The sequence below is a fragment of the Schistocerca piceifrons genome, chromosome 2 (assembly GCF_021461385.2).
Source record: "Schistocerca piceifrons isolate TAMUIC-IGC-003096 chromosome 2, iqSchPice1.1, whole genome shotgun sequence".
NCBI lineage: Eukaryota > Metazoa > Arthropoda > Insecta > Orthoptera > Acrididae > Schistocerca > Schistocerca piceifrons.
In genome coordinates, this window is record NC_060139.1 from 788,459,600 (window position 1) to 788,477,316 (window position 17,717).

Genomic DNA, 17,717 nt, shown 5'->3' on the forward strand with positions numbered 1-17,717 from the left:
CATGGAAGTGTGGTAGGATTGCTACTGTTTACAATGTATATAAGTAATGTAGTAGAACGCGTCGTCCTCTCCATGAGGCTCTATGCAAACGATGTTGTTGTCCATAAGAAGGCAGCAATGTCACAAGATGGCAGCGAACAGCAGGAAACCTGTAGAGGTTTGATTAATGGTTCGGAGACTGAAAGCAAATAAATGTGACATATTATGCACACATCCACTACTATGCAATTACTGTACTTGTAGCAAACCGGAGGAAACTGTAGCTACCTGACAGTTATTTAAAGCGGAATAAGAAAATAAATGCTAGGCATTCATAGGAAGAGTCTTAAGGAAATGTAACTCATCCACGAAAGAAGTGGCTTATAAGGCATTTGTTCGACCAATTCTTGAATATTGTCCACTGATCTGGGGCCCTTACAAGGTAGGACTGACAGAAGAGAACTAGAAGGTCCAACGTGAAGAGGCGCGTTTCGTCACATGATTCTTTAGTCGACTCGAGAGCGCTACAGATATTCTCAACGAACTCCAGTCATAGACACTACAATAGAGGCGTTGCGCATCACGGAGAGGTTTACTGCTGAAATTCCATTAGAGTGCGTTCAGGGAAGAATCGGACAACACACGAAATGACCACCACACAAAATCCGAAAAATCAGACTAATACGGAGGTTTACCGTGGATCATTCTTCACACGCACCATTTGGGAATATAACAGAAAAGGGAGGATCAGTTAGTGGTACCAGAAGTATCGTCCATCACACACCATAAGGGTGGTTTGCAGAATATGTATGAAGATCCTAATGTGGATTATTACACGCAACTTCTTCTGTAATCTGCTTTGGATATTCTCTTCTTAAGATGCCCTTATTATTGTTTCCCTATACTGTTCCTTTCTTTCTGAATGCCATCGTAGGCATGCCATCAAATTGCCCTATCTACTGAAAATGGTATTCCATACATTTCTTTTTCATCTTTTCTTTTTAATATTTTACCCTTCCACTTCATTTTTAGTAATCTTCTGTAGCACTACAATTTGAAAGATTTTATTTTCATCATATCTGATTAGACTGCATTAGATTAGCTGTACTTTTCGTTCCAATTGACGCACAGTGATGAGATCCTCTGGGATGTGGAACATGTCAGAAAACAACAATACACAATAAATATTTACAAAATGAGAACAGATATGCAAATATGCCAGTCAACACATCCCAAATGAAGTTGCCATTGTGGATGTGGAATCGGTTTTCAAAAATCTCAGGCGTATTTACATTCAAAAAGATATAAAACTTGTCACCAATACTACCTGTTCAATAGATTTAGGTGTATATGACAACTCTTAGGCTACTGTCACCATGCACCATCAAATAGATAAATAAAATAAAAAAACATTTTACAGCACTTATTTACGATGATCACATCACTTCATAAAATTTGACAGAGGTCACATTGTTAGCAATATTCATATTATGTCATACTATTAATAACGTAGATGGTGTTTCTAATAACATACATGCATCAATCGGTTCTGCTAATAAATTTGTCAGTGGAGTAAAAGGAGATGGCCACCAATAAATCCTTTAGCCTCTTCTCAAACACAACTTCATTATTAGTTTTTTTATGGATGCTAGCATGTTACTGAAAATGTGTATTTCTGAACAGTGGACAACTTACTGGACACCTTTCTGAACCAAGACAGGTAACTTTAAATCTTTCTTAAAGTTATTCTTGTTTCTAGTATAGATTCCATGAACTGAGCAGTTGGTTTGAAAAAAAGGTATGCTTTTAGTGACAAATTTCATTAAGAAATAAATACATTGGGAATCAGTAGTTAGTATCCCCAGTTCCTTAAATAGTCCTCAGCAAAACGTTTATGAGTTCACACCACGAATAATTCGTTTTTTTTTTTTTTTTTACATTCTTGGGGTAAGAAACTAGCTTGTCTTGATGATTTACCCCAGAAAAGAAACCCGTATGACACTGTGGAATCAAAATAAGCATGGTACACAAGCTTTTTTATTTTTATGTCACCTCTGTCTGACAACATTCTCATAGCAAATAGAGATTTGTTTAGGCACTTCAACAGTTCTGTGGTGTGCTCCTCCCCATTAAATTTATTATCAATCTGTAATCCCAAGAATTCAACACTAACTTTTTCTATCTGTTCGGTGTCATATTTTAGGCATAGATTGGCAGGAAACCTTTTACAAGTTCTGACCTGCATTTGGAATGTTTCTTTTCTCTTTCTTTTTTCAATGTTTAGTGACAGAGAATTGCCTGAAAACCATTTATTACTATCTATAAAAATTTCATTAGCCTACCTTTCTGAGGCTATACTTGATTTACTATTTATTGTAATGTTTATATCATCTGCAAACAAAACAAGCTTGGGATCTGGTAAAGCTACCGATAAAAGGTCATTGATTTTCACAAAAAAAAATTAAGGACCCTAAGAAGGAGCCTTGGAAGCACCACATATTATTGGTTCCCAGTCTGATGATGCCTCATAATACATATCTCATCCCTATTGATATCCTTTGTTTTCTGTCAGACAGATAGGAGCTGAAGCATTTTGCAGCATTTCCTGTTACGCCGTAACATTTTAATTTACTTAAAGGGATATTGTGATTTACAGATCACAAAATATACCAATCGTTTTTAATTTAATGTCCAATGAATTAAGTACATTCTCAATGTGTGTACAGATAGCCCTCTCAATGTCGGAGCCATTTAGAAAACAGAAAACTGTCTTGGATAATATTTTTTTGTGCTCAGATGATTAAGAAGACTGTACATTATCGTTTCTAAAATTTTTGATAATATGGGCAAAAGTGAAATTGGATGGAAGTTTCATCGTATTTCTTTATCTTCTTTATCATACAAAGCCTTAACATCAGCGTATTTCAACCATTCAGGAAACCTCCCACTCACAAAAGTCTAGTTTTAAAAATAACTTAAAATCTCACTAAACTCAGTGGTATTCTGTTTAATCAATTGTGCTGATGGATTTCATTTATTTTTAGGATTTTATTTTGGACATTACTTCTACTAGTTTTGTGAGGGCCATACTCATATTAGTGTTGTTACACTATTGGCCATTAAAATTGCTACACCACGAAGATGACGTGCTACAGAAGCGAAATTTAACCGACAGGAAGAAGATGCTGTGATATGCAAATGATTAGCTTTTCAGAGCATTCACACAACGTTGGCGCCGGTGGCGACACCTACAACGTGCTGGCATGTGCAAAGTTCCCAACCGATTTCTCATACACAAACAGCAGTTGACCGGCGTTGCCTGGTGAAATGTTGTTGTGATGCCTCGTGTAAGGAGGAGAAATGCGTTCTATCACGTTTCCGACTTTGATAAAAGTCGGATTGGCGATTACGATTTATCGTATCGTGACATTGCTGCTCGCATACATCGAGATCCAATGACTGTTAGCAGAATATGGAATCGGTGGGTTCAGGAGGGTAATACCGAATGCCGTGCTGGATACCGGCAGCCTCGTATCACTAGCAGTCGAGATGACAGGAATCTTATCCGCATGGCTGTAATGGATCGTGCAGCCACGTCTCGATCCCTGAGTCAACAGATGGGGACGTGTGCAAGACAACAACCATCTGCACGAACAGTTCGACGACGTTTGCAGCAGCATGAATTATCAGCTCTGAGACCATGGCTGCGGTTACCATTGACGCTGCGTCACAGACAGGAGCGCCTGCGATGGTGTACTCAACGACGAACCAGGGTGCACGAATGGCAAAACTTCATTTTTTCGGATGAATCCAGGTTCTGTTTACAGCATCATGATGGTCGCATCCGTGTTTGGCAACATGGCGGTGAAAGCACATTGGAAGCGTGTATTCGTTATCGCCATACTGGTGTATCACCCGGCGTGATGGTATGGGGTGCAATTGGTTACACGTGTCGGTCACCTCTTGTTCGCTTTGACGGCACTTTGAACAGTGGACGTTACATGTCAGATGTGCTACGACCCGTGGCTCTACCCTTTATTCGATCCCTGCGAAACCCTACATTTCATCAGAATAATGCACGACCGTATGTTGAAGGTCCTGTACGGACCTCTCTGGATACAGAAAATGTTCGACTGCTGCCCTGGCCAGCACATTCTCCAGATCTCTGACCAACTGAAAACGTCTGGTCAATGGTGGCCGAGCAACTGGCTCGTCACAATACGCCAGTCACTACTCTTGATGAACTGTGGTATCGTGAAGCTGCATGCGCCGTTGTACCTGTACACCCCATCCAAGGTCTGTTTGACTCAATGCCCAGGCGTATCAAGGCCATTATTACGGCCAGAGGTAGTTGTTCTGGGTACTGATTTCTTAGGATCTATGCACCCAAATTGCGTGATAATGTAATCACATGTCAGTTCTTGTATAATATATTTGTCCAATGAATACCCGTTTATCATCTGCATTTCTTCTCGGTGTAGCAATTTTAATGGCCAGTAGTGTAGAATTCTTCCATTCTTCTGTTCTACACGTTTAAGTTAACAAATCAGTCATTCTCCGTTCTACTACTTTTCACGATCATCGCCTTCTTTTGTCCGTCCGTACAGTTTGTCTTGTCAAGGGCCATGTTTTACAGCGATCTGTGGCCGTAATAATGATATTAACATTGCTGCAATATAGCTGCAGCACAAGGCAATATTGCTATAGGCTTGACAATGCTGCCGATAGCGCAGGTTGTTACAAGTAGTTGCTGCGGACTGACAGAGGTATAGCCAGTGATGCCCACCAAGTGTAGTGAACAGTTCACATGACCAGGCCATTATGTGTATCTGTCCTTGTCTGTAAATGCTCCCCTCTCACTCTCAGCCTTGCTTCCTCTTTCTCACTCACACCGACGTCGCTGGAGTACCTAGTCACGTACTCTGACTCGTAAACAATACTATTTTGGTTCAGGTCGGAAACTTGACACGCATACGTAGGCGCACCTGTGTTTGTTGTCTACAAGACTGTAGAAATGGACAAATAAATTTTGAGCTAAGAAGTGCAGAAATAAATTTATACAAAGTAGCAATATGAAAAAGGACGTTCTAGCTATTACAATCGTACAGAAGACATCAACAGTGATCCAGAATTCTCCTTTACATACGACAGATCTAAACTTTTTCAAGCTTCATCACATACATTACATATGTATGATACTCATTGCCAGTAACTTTCGAATCACTGTTTCCGTAGGCAATGCTTTTCACGTCGCATATCTCTGGTCATAGGTGTATCGCATTTGTGAAATTCATAGTACGCTCATTAATTGCCAGTTAGGAAGCCAGTTGGTACACAGTCTTTAAAATCAATTTTGCTTTTACCAATTCGTCGACCAATTACTTTTACAACATATATAAATCAAGTTTCAGTATTGTCAAAGAGATTTGTATCCAGCAGCAGTCGCAAAGATAAGGTTTCGGGAGTATTTCGCTTACTTAAAAAAGAACGCATGCACAAGGCTCTGTTCCTCTTCGTCTCGTTTTTTCTCTCTTATGGATTGCAGGAGCAGGAGAGCCGTACTCACCTCTAGTAGCTCCTTCATCTATTTCACGGCAATATGGTGGCTCATATAAACACTATTGGTAACGTACTACCGCAAACATTGCCGGGCAACAGAACCAAGTCATACAAAGTGTTAGGGGTATAAGGGAAGATATTTCTATTGATGACTGAGGAAAATGTGCTGAACAACGCTACATCAGTGGTTATTCATTTGCAGACTAATAATTATAGCTGTTTGGAGTAGCATGTTTTTAGATTGGTTAGTACCTCCAAGTACACATGGGACAAGCAAGCCACCATTATTCGTTTTTCCCTGAGCAGTAGGCGAGGTATCGAGTTGTGGACACATAGACCCAAAATGGATATTCTATACTGGCAAGCATAGTCCACATCAGGTAATTAATTACGGGGTTTGCGGTAAGACTATTAGAGACAGAAAGAGAAACAACTAACATACTGAAGAGAGTACATATTGACGTATCAGTTATCACAATACCTGTACCTTTACCCCTAACACCCTGTATCGTCAGTAATATGTAATTTCTATTGCCCGTGTAAACGTACTTTAAACAATATTCTGTGCTAATTATGTTGTTTATTGCTTTCAACAAGTTCGCTACGTCTTATTTATATGCGGGCTGATACGCTGTGCTGTCTGCAAATCTTAGCATTGGTATCTGTTCCCGTTGAACTTTTATCCTCTTCCTAAATCGTCATTCACTTACTTCACGTCTTGAACAACAGTGGTGAAAAGATGCGACCTTGCCATACACACATCTTTATGTGACCTAATATTCAAATATTTTGTTGACATTTCACATTTATTACTCTCGCTTGGTTTATGTAGATTTTACAGATTATTCTCTGTCTCTGTACTTACGTCCTAATATCCTGTCAAAGGACCACAAATTTTAGGAAGATATCTTGATTTTTCTTCAGGTTCGTTTTATTTTCTAATCACAACGTGAAAATTGGCTTTCAAGTATCTCCTCCACTCCAGAAATCAGGCAGATTGTCTTATACATCTTCAGTCTTCCTCTCTTCCCTTTTCTATATTTTTCTGGCCAGAAATTTATAAGTTTAAGCGACAGACCGGTCGTCTGCAAGGTTCCACATTTATCTGCCTGTGCCTTCTTTGGTAATGCCATGATCCTCGAAATCTAATAGATCTGCAACAGAAAAATAAACAAGGTTCTAGTTACTCGATCCCCGCAGATTTCAGTAACTCCCATGCTATATTATCCACTCCAACTCACTTGTTTGACGTTAGACCATTTAATGTTATGTCAGACTTTGACCACGTTACTGGACAACGTATTTCTTCCGCTTCATGTTCCTCCTCTTACATCAGACTTCACGACAATTCCTATCCATCATACAGTCATCGAATGTGCCCTTGGCACTCAGCCTTTTCATCTGCGTATAATGTAGCTGTCTTCCTGTATACGTATAGTCATACGTTTCTTAACTTGTTTACCTCATTCACTCTGATTTACCCTGTTTGCACTTCCTGTTAGTTTTATTCCATAGCAAAATCTACCGCCACCTTCTCATTTGAAGCACTCTCATATTTTCTTCTGTCGTCCGTAAGATTGAGAATTTCCTGAGCTACCCAAGGCTTCGTCGCTTTCAGTAAGTCTAGAGTGTCGTATCACACCTTAATAATTTCCATCTTTATTTTATTCCACTCTTCTTCAACTGAACTTCTCTCGATCTATTTGCTTAGGACACTGGTTGATTCTTGAATTTCAACTTGTTGTCATCAGTACAAGTTAAAGGTCTGATTATGCATCAGCCTTGCCTAGGTCTTAGCATAGGATTTTTACTGTTAACCAACATGTCGACTAGTTATATCACAAAGAAAAAAGTCAGTAGTATGTAACAACGCGCCGTAAGGCAAGTCGGAAAACTGTCTCTGTCATCCCTACTCACATTATCGTTTCGAGACCAAATACAGGTAGCTGTGGCACACATTGTCTCGTAGAACTTGATGAAAATAAAGGAATAAAATCAGGAAAATCGCTTTCAGAGGAACGGTAGACATGAGCCTTAAGAGGCTTAGAGTAATCTCAGAAGTACGATTTCGCAGGGTCGGTTTGCTCTCGATGTCTCGGTTCCATCGGTCTCCCACTACTATCATCTTGTGACGCATATCAATTGCCACAGTAAACAGCGACGGACAACCCCTGGGGCGGCAACAGATGGCCATCTCAGGGCTGATTGTTTCATTATAGACAGCTCTACCACCTCCGGGCGTCATCTGCAATAATGCAACCAGTTAATAAGGTAGCCCTTGGGCACTAACTGTAATGGAATCTGTGGCAACAGTGTAGATGATGGACGCTTACATATTCTGGCGTTATTATAAATACTTTTATGTGTTAACAGTGGAATATTACAAGCCTAGCATGTAAGGTGGCAATGCTCTTTAAAAAAAAACTGTTCAAATGTGTGTGAAATCTTATGGGATTTAACTGCTAAGGTCATCAGTCCCTAAGCGTACACACTACTTAACCTAAATTATCCTAAGGACAAACACACACACCCACACACCCATGCCCGAGGGAGGACTCGAACCTCCGCCAGGATGCTCTTTTTCTCAATGGCTGCCGACGCCATCATGACATCAGGTCCATGACTCGTTCCGTATGTATCACATGCACCGACACGCACGATCTCTTTACTGCGTGACGAGCTGGCTGCAGTGTCATCAGAATGAACAAGCATCATTGCCAAACTCAACGCACTAGTATATGCAGATGGCATGACAACCCTCATTTGGTCTTTTATAACCTTGTGCGTTATAAACATTTGGTAAAATAAATAATGTGTATCAATTACGAGGGCGATGTAGTTGAGGAAAATCTTATGGAAATGGAAGAGGATGTAGAAGAAGATGAAATGGGAAATATGACACTACGTAAAGAGTTTGACAGAGCAAAGAAAGACCTAAGTCGAAGCAAAGCCCCGGGAGTAGACAACATTCCATTAGAACTACTGACAGCCTTGGGAGAGCCAGTCCTGACAAAACTCTACAATCTGGTGAGCAAGATGTATGAGACAGGCGAAATACCCCCAGTCTTCTAGAAGAATATAATAATTACAATCACAAAGAAAGAAGGTGTTGACAGATGTGAAAATTACCGAACTATCAGTGTAAAAAGTCACGGCTGCAAAATACTAACGCGAATTCTTTACAGACGAATGGAAAAACTAGTAGAAGCCGACCTCGGGGAAGCTCAGTTTGGATTCCGTAGAAATATAGGAACACGTGAGGCAATACTGACCCTACGGCTTATCTTAGAAAATAGATTAAGGAAACGCAAACCTACGTTTCTAGCATTTGTAATCTTAGAGAAAGCTTTTGACAATGTTGACTGGAATACTCTCTTTCAAATTCTGAAGGTGGCAGGGGTAAAATACAGGGAGCGAAAGGCTATTTACAAATTGTATAGAAATCAGACGGCAGTTATAAGAGTCGAGGGACATGAAAGGGAAGCAGTGGTTGGGAAGGGAGTGAGACAAGGTTGTAGCCTCTCCCCGATGCTATTCAATCTGTATATTGAGCAATCAGTAAAGGAAACAAAAGAAAAGTTTGGAGTAGGTATTAAAATCCATGGAGAAGAAATAAAAACTTTGAGGTTCGCCGATGACATTGTAATTCTGTCAGAGACAGCAAAGGACTTGGAAGAACAGTTGAACGGAATGGACAGTGTCTTGAAAGGAGGGTATAAGATGAACTTGAACACAAGCAAAACGAAGATAATGGAATGTAGTCGAATTAAGTCAGGTGATGCTGAGGGAATTAGATTAGGAGATGAGACACTTAAAGTAGTGAAGGAGTTTTGCTATTTGGGAAGCAAAATAACTGATGACGGTCGAAGTAGAGGATATAATACGTAGACTGGCAATGGCAAGGAAAGCCTTTCTGAAGAAGAGAAATTTGTTAACATCGAGTGTAGATTTAAGTGTCAGGAATTCGTTTCTGAAAGTATTTGTATGGAGTGTAGCCATGTATGGAAGTGAAATATGGACGATCAATAGTTTAGACAAGAAGAGAATAGAAGCTTTCGAAATGTGGTGCTACAGAAGAATGCTGAAGATTAGATGGGTAGATCACATAACTAATGAGGAGGCATTGAATAGAATTGGGGAGGAGTTTGTGGCACAACTTGACTAGAAGAAGGGATCAGTTGGTAGGACATGTTCTGAGGCATCAAGGGATCACCAATTTAGTACTTGAGGGCAGCGTGGAGAGTAAAAATCGTAGAGGGAGATCAAGAGATGAATACACTAAGCAGATTCAGAAGGGTGTAGGTACTGGGAGATGAAGAAGCCTGCACAGGATAGGGTAGAATGGAGAGCTGCATCAAACCAGTCTCAGGACTGACGACCACAACAACAACTTCAATTGCGACAGGCGTTCAATAAGTAATTCAACACATTTTCTCGGCCAATTTCGATTGAAGAAATGCGAAATATGTTGTGGGACATCGTGGAATATTCTCGCTTCAGCCCCTAGAGTTTCATTAAGTTACGGTTGGTGGCGGCGCCATACGTAGTCTCCAAAATGGCGTCTATGATGGAGGAGCGTTCCAAGCACAGAGCTGTCATTAAGTTTCTTTTGGCGGAAACCAGAGCATCGAAGTTATTCATAGGCGCTTGCAGAATGTCTACGGAGGCCTGAAGATGAGAAAAGCACAGTGAGTCGTTGGGCGAGATGCCTGTGATCATCCCAGCAAGGTCGCGCAAACTGCTCGATCTCCCGCGTGCCGGTCGGCCGCCAATGCTGGAACGTGCGGACACTCTCATTCGAGGGGAGCAACGGATCACAATCAAGGACCTCGCTGGAAAACTGGTCGTCTCTGATGATGGTGTTGATACACTTGTCCTCCAGTTGAGGTACTCGAAGGCATGTGCCCGCTGGTATCCTCGCCTTCTAACAAAAGACGCTGGGTTCCTCGCCACCTCTTAGAATACCATGATGAGCAAAGGAGGGCCATTTGTGCGGAATTGCTTGCGCATTACGAGGCTGATGGTGACAATTTTTTGTCGAACAGGCGATGAACCACGGGTCACTTTGAATCGGAAATAAAGCAGGAATCCATGGAACGTCGCCACATCACGTCTCCTGCGAAAAAACGTTCAAAGCCGCGCTCTCAGACGGTAAAGTCACGTTTAAAGTCTTCCCTCATGGTGCAACGATGGACTCTAAAGTGTACTGTGCCACCCTCAGGAAATTGAAAAAACGACTTCAGCGTGTTTGTCGTCACAAAAATGCCAACCAGATTCTTCTTCTCCATGACGATGCAAGACCTAACAAAGTCTGCGCACCCAAGTGGAGCTAGCAAAGCTACGTTGTACTGTTCTTCCTCATCCACCCTAAAGCCCGGATCTCGCACTTCCGACTTCATCTGTTTGGCCCAGTGAAGGATGAACTCCGTGGGAAGCAGTACGTAGGTGGTGGCTAGGCTTTTCATGCAGCAAGACGTTGGCTCTGACGCTGACTGGTGGAGTGGTACCATGACGGCGTAGTGCCGTCTCAGTAAGATGGCATAAGGCCTTCGCAGTGAACGGAGATTACGTTGAAAAGTAGGGTTTTGTAGCCAAAGAGTTTCGATACCTATGGGATCCGAAGATGACCTTAAAAAAGAGTCGAAACCGATTATCCATAGAAAAGTAACAGTCGGCGTATTTCTATCAGTACACTGGAAGTGGTTATGGTGCCTTGTCGCCTCTTTGTATCTAATTATGAAATATCGCTGATTTCGTACTACCAGCCAACGAGCTTCTGATCAGCCGATGTGCACTAATTTCCTGCAACAGTAAACTAATTAAAGGTTTTCTAAATGAACTGTCAGTCTTGCATTCGCCCGCGAGGCAAAATTAAAAAAACTGCGCACTGTGGCACTATAGATTACTAACCTGTAGCAATCATGTCAATACCACTGGACTGGTAACATACAACGGTAACATTATCTACCTCCTCTCTCTTAGTCACGTCCCCAGTAATCTCAGACAAGGACAAGTCTCGGTATAAAAGCTAAAATTTGATCTATACAGAATTCGATTTTAAAAGGTCTCATGTTGCACGTAGAGCACTGTAGTGTGGGATCTTTCGTAAAATGATGGAATGTGGCTACCTTTTACTTGTAATTAAGAGTCATTTCAAAATGAGATGAAATACAGAACTTACAAATCTGCTTGACAGAGATAGTCGAAATTAGCTTATCGCACGATTAAATATAAATCGCTTACAGCATACTCTGGACCGCGTTTACGTTTATTAACCGTAAAAACTGTGCGCTGTGGTAAGAGAAAGTACTTGCGGTTTGCGGTTCCTCGATGTCGTAGTCTAGAAATGAACTGATGATACAAAGCGTATAGGAAACTCAGAAACACTGAGGGTACTCGCATGTGAATTGCCACCACATCTCTGCTCTATGAAGTTCTCACGAAGTTACGGCCATAGCATATAGAATCAGTGCCATCGCCAAATCACAGCAGGAATTAAGTTACCTGAGAAAAACATTGGCAACAAATGGCTATGACGCAGACAGTACACAGCTGTGAGCGGAAGAAAATAGCAGGTATCAAAGAGAAAGAGGACTCAGCATCACAATGTGCATTTTGTCACGTATAAAAAACTAGACCAATGGTATCGAAATGATTCTCCGACTTAAAGATTTAAAGCGAAACTTTCATACATAAACAGTATTTTAAAATCGACACAGGACCAACCAGAAGTGTTAGTGACTGCTGCAATATGTGGAGTTAGGCAAGTGTAAAAAGCTGACATAGGGAAGAGAGGCTGCAAAGTTCAAGAAAGCTTAAACGAATATGAACCTTAATCTGCGCTGAAGCAACAAGTGTACAGTAACTGAACGAAATCACCTGGCACTCGATTGTCTCCCATATGTGTTCCATCGGCTATAGATCACACGACTGCGTTGTCTAAGACATCAACGCGTGTTCACTATCATGCTCCTTAAACCACTGTATCTCTATTCTCACATTGTGACATGGACAGTTATCCTGCTGGAAGATACCATTTCTGTCAGGGACAATATCAACCGGTCCGCAATAATGTTCACGTTGTCCACAGCTTTTACTGTGCCTTCGATTACTGCCACAGGTCCCATGGAAGCCCATATGAATGTCCCTCATAGCATAATATTGCTCCCACCGACCTGAGTCCGTAGCTCTGTGCATGTTTCCAGCAACCTTGCTCCTGAATAACCGCATATCCGTTGAGTCAAATCGACCTGATGTAACAAGAACCATGATTCATGCGACCATTGACCCACAGTCCAACCACGATATGCCGTGCCCACTGCAATCGTAATTGTCAGTCGCTGCGTTACCATGGGAACAAGTAGCGGTCGTCTGCTATGTTCAATAATATGCGCAGAACTGTGTGCCCCAAAACACTTGTGCCTGCAGCATTGTACTCTGTCATCAGATCTGTCACAAAAAGCCGCCTATCCTGCTTTAGAGCGCGGAGAGGCCTACAGTCCCCGTTGTGTGATGTGGTGTGGACGTCCAACATCTTGCCCACTTCTCGTGGGTTCGCCGTCCGTCATCAGCTTTCCATCGATGCTCACGACACTACCACGGGATCAGTCGACCTGCTGCAACGTTTCTGAGACGCTCGTTCCCAGACAATGGGCCATAACAACCTGTCTTTGTGAAAGTACCTTATGTCAGGGGAGTTGTATACTTGCGGCCCGTATCCCCCTTCGTCTCTGGTCCGCTTACATACTTTCTTCATCGCGTCTTGTACCTGCCACGCCAACAGGCGGCATTCAGCCGCGCTGTGTGCAGTGCTCACAATGATTTGATTCATCAGTGTAAACGTGTGTTTACGGGGTGTACGCTTATTAACACTTTTCAGACAGTGGTCTTGTTTCCCCAGTGACTGGAAAGCTCTCGCGTCTGGTAAGTAATGAATAGGTAAGTAACGAGGAGAATCTCCGTAGAATCGGCGAGGAAACAGAAATAGGAAAAACACTGACAAGAAGTCAGAAGAAGGAACAGGATGATAGGACATCTTTTAAGCCATATGGGAATAACTTCCATGGTAGTATAGGGATTTGCAGAGGGTGAAATCTATAGAGGAAGACAGCGATTGGGATACATCTAGCAAATAATGGAGAACGTAGGTTGCAATTGCTATCCTGAGATAAAAAAGGTTGTCACAGGAGAGAACACAAAGAAGAAAAAATTATATTTGGTTCCTGGGCCGAACGAGCATGTTTTAGACTTAAATTTGTATGCGGTGCAACTCAGTCTCTCTTAAACTGTATTTTTTATTTTTGTAATTGTTATGTTTTTAAAAACTGTTCCCTTTTAAATTTTGTGGTTTATGAAAGAATTCTGTAATGCACTCCCGATTGTGCTTCGTCTGTGTGGATTGCTCAATCTGGGTAACTCGTGAAACAGGGTGTTCTGCTCTCTCTCTGTGTGTGTTGTCGTGAGCTGTCATAGTTTCTTCGCTCTGTAACTTAAGATATCGTAGTCTCCACGTATTCTAAATACGACGAAGCGGTTGGGAGCATCCTGTTTCTTGTTTGTTGTCTTGCTATGCATGTTGTTTGGGTTTAGCTCGCTTTGTTAAAATAACATGACCCTTATTTAATTCAAAGCATCTGTTCTAATAGTTGCTTGGTCACATGTGCGCTTGTTGTTTAACTTTTATCTCTAGAGATTTGATTTAAAATAATTCAGGCCGAGTCCTCTGTGTCAAGTTCTAGAGCACCTGTGTTCATTAAAATTCCTGGGATTTGAAATCAATTTTTACTACGTATTTATGCACTTCAGACTTGCTGAGTAATTTGAAGCAAGTGTGCTAACTCCTGTTTGAGCCCACGTCCGTTCCCCAAAATAACTTGGGAGTGTAGCTTGCTCGCCATTTGAGCGCTTAATGCGTTGTGAAAAATGTTTCTTGGGGTTGATCGCAATCAAAAATAAGTCATTTGGTCTTTAAAAGAAAGGCTCTTGTGATCGATTATTGTTGATTTGATCTGTTGCCACTGTTTCCTTTTCAAGGTGGTTTTATATCTGTGCTTTAGAATGAAGTGCTGTCTGAGTTCCTTGATCAGTCTAGCATGCGAATCATCCCAATTAAGCCATGGTATCAGAGTTGAAACTTATTCTTTTGAACGTCAGCTGTTACCTTTTACGTTGTCAAGGATTTGGTGGTTGTAGGAAGGACAGTAACACATTACGGACGAAGGAAGGTTATAAGAAGCAGACTGGCGCAGGCGAAGCAGGCCGTTCCTCGCTAAATGCGATCAACTAGTATCGAAAAGAGGGTTCATGGGAGCAGAACATTATCTAGAAGGGAATCATAGTGGTAATTACCGAGGAAGAAGAAAATCTAAGTGTCTGAAATGTCGTGAAGGTGCCGGAAAGTGGACTCATAAATAAAGAGGTCATCCAAAGAATGTGTGAAGAAAGAAATTTCTGGCCATGCTGACTAAAAGAAGAGATACGTTGGGAGTCCTATGTACATTGAGATATCAAGGGCTAAATGCACAGCAGTTAAGGGAACATTAAGTGAAGATAAAGATGGGAACACAGTGTGGTCAGAAATAGTCTTTTCTTTATTCAGGGTCAATTGCCACTTTTCGCACCAAACAGATATCGTATCTAAATCATTTTGCAATTCGTTTTGGTCATCTGATGACTTTACAAGGCGGTAAATAGTAGCATCATCTGCAAACAATCTAAGAGGGCTACTCAGATCGTCTCCTAGTCGTTAATTTAGACCAGGAACAATAGAGGGCCTATAACACTTCCTTGGGGAACGCCGAGTATTTGTTACGTTTTACTCGAAACAACAGGTACGTCTTCTGAGGTAAAAAAACTCCGTGACGTAAGTGGCCCTGTGACGTGGGGCGTTGCCATGATGTAGTATCCACTTGTCTGCAATGTCCGGCCTCACTCGATTCGCCCTTTTCCTGAGCCTTTTAAGACATCTTCGTGAAGAACTGGTTCATATTGTTAAACATCGGTCTGATCTCAGAAGAGCAAGCACACGTTCGACGTTCTCGTCTGTTTTTGAAAGAGAAAGACGCTTGGTTCAGCTTCAACATGATCCTGGCCTCCAAAAAATAATTTGTGCCAGTGAAAAACTTGTGCTCCTGATGAGAAACATTCCCCATTAGCCTGTTTCAACTTTTCAAAGGTCACACTCGTGGATTCTCCAAGTTTAACGAAAAACTTGATGGCATAACTTTGCTCTAAATTCCGCTGTTCCATTTTCGTAACACGTAACAGAAGCACAACTTCACTGATGGAGCTCTCAAAAGTCAAGTGATGGCTGTACGGAGCTGAAACTCGGACTGAACATCTGGAAGGGATGAACACACCGGTCTACACAAGTACAACAACACAGCGTTGCCATATCGCTCGCGGTGTTGTCATTCTCATTACTTTTCACGCACAGCTCGTATGGGACAACGATACATGCCATGAGCCGATGAAGAAGAACATTCACACGACACCAGCCCGCCGCATGAAATTGGTACAATACAGTTCCTGTGTTTCCTGATAGCTACAGAGCACCGAGCGTATAGTAATTTCACTAAGATTCTTACGTAAATAGAGCAAAGAAACTTCAACCACTCCATCCTTTACAAGAACTCTTTTTCAGATAGCAATCTCAGAACGGGCGAGACGTTTAGGTAGTGTCACAGTTATCCGCCAAACGGAAGAGAATCGTGACGTGACGAGCGCCGATTGAACTTGTCAACGTGCACCCCTAAAGCGGCACGGCCACCGCCTCTCCGAATTGCAGAGTCGACAGAAACGGTTTCTTTGCAGCACGCAGCAACGTCACCATTCTCGCAACAAAACTGATCTGATGCTTCAGTCGCAGCAAAGGTCCCTCTATACAGACTGTTGTGTTTCAGTTTTTTAATTTATTTTCAAATACGTCTTGGTCATAGTATGCATAACACTCTCTGCTTCTACTCGTACATCAACGCCAGTACTCCGCTAAGTCAGTTTACAGTGTACGCCTGAGGACCTTGGAATACCATCATTACCTGGTCGTTACCTTTTACATTCGTGAATGGTATGTGGGTAGGTTGTCATCTGAACACTGAGCGAGTTGTTAAGAAAATGAACTCGTTCTCAAAAACACGGCTCTTGAAAAACCGTTCCAGCAATCCAGATTACGTTTTCTGTGGTTTCCTTAAATCGCTTAACGCAAATGCCGGGATGGTTCCTCGACAAAAGAAACGTTCGGTTTTTTCTACCAGCATTGTTAAAGCGAGCTGGTGTTCCGCCTCTAACAATATCATCACCGATGGCACAATAGACCCCAAGTTTCCTTCTTCTATTTGATGTTTATGTAAGAGGAAGGAATATGCTGACGGACTTCTCTATGACTATAAACTCTTTCAGCACCAAAACTAAGACTCACCGTCATGTACAGTGTTGCTTCTGGAGATGGATTAGCATCGACGTGAAGTTCTAGTGACTAATGGAAAAAATTTACACGAAAAGCGCTGCCCGTTTTTGATGTCCTCTATTGATCCTCCCTGGCAACAGAACCTTTATAGTGAGCGAATAACGCCTTCTTAAACATCCTGCAATAAATTTACTTCTGATTTCTGTCTTGCTTGTAAATTCATGTGGACTTTCCACTTAAATTCACTCTGGACGAATATTCCAAGATATTTTACGGCTATTACTTTTCCGCCAATCGCGTGAACAAACTACAATGTGTAGATTGCCTATTCGTGCATAATACATTACATTTGTTTGTGTTGAAGGTCAGCTATATGTTCCCACAAAAACCGCCGATTCTTTTTAGGTCTTCCTCCACTTATAATTTTCTGCTATTATCACTCCATACGTATTTAAAAATGGATATATTTATGAGTGTACGTTCCGTATCTTCTCCCAAACCAAATGATCGACTTCAACCAACTTTGGTATAGATATCACATACCGTCAGGCAACAATAGCTATGAAGATAAGAGCTACTTACCTATCATAGTTCAGGAAATATGAAGCCATGAACACTTAGTTGCATGAAAGACTGCCGCATTGCTTATGATGTTAAAATTTATTACTTCTTTGCTAGTAACTCTATTCGCAACACATTTTACGGACGCTATCCTTATACGCCACTGAATGCACTTACAGAATTATGTCACTGTATGACACAGATCGGGATATAT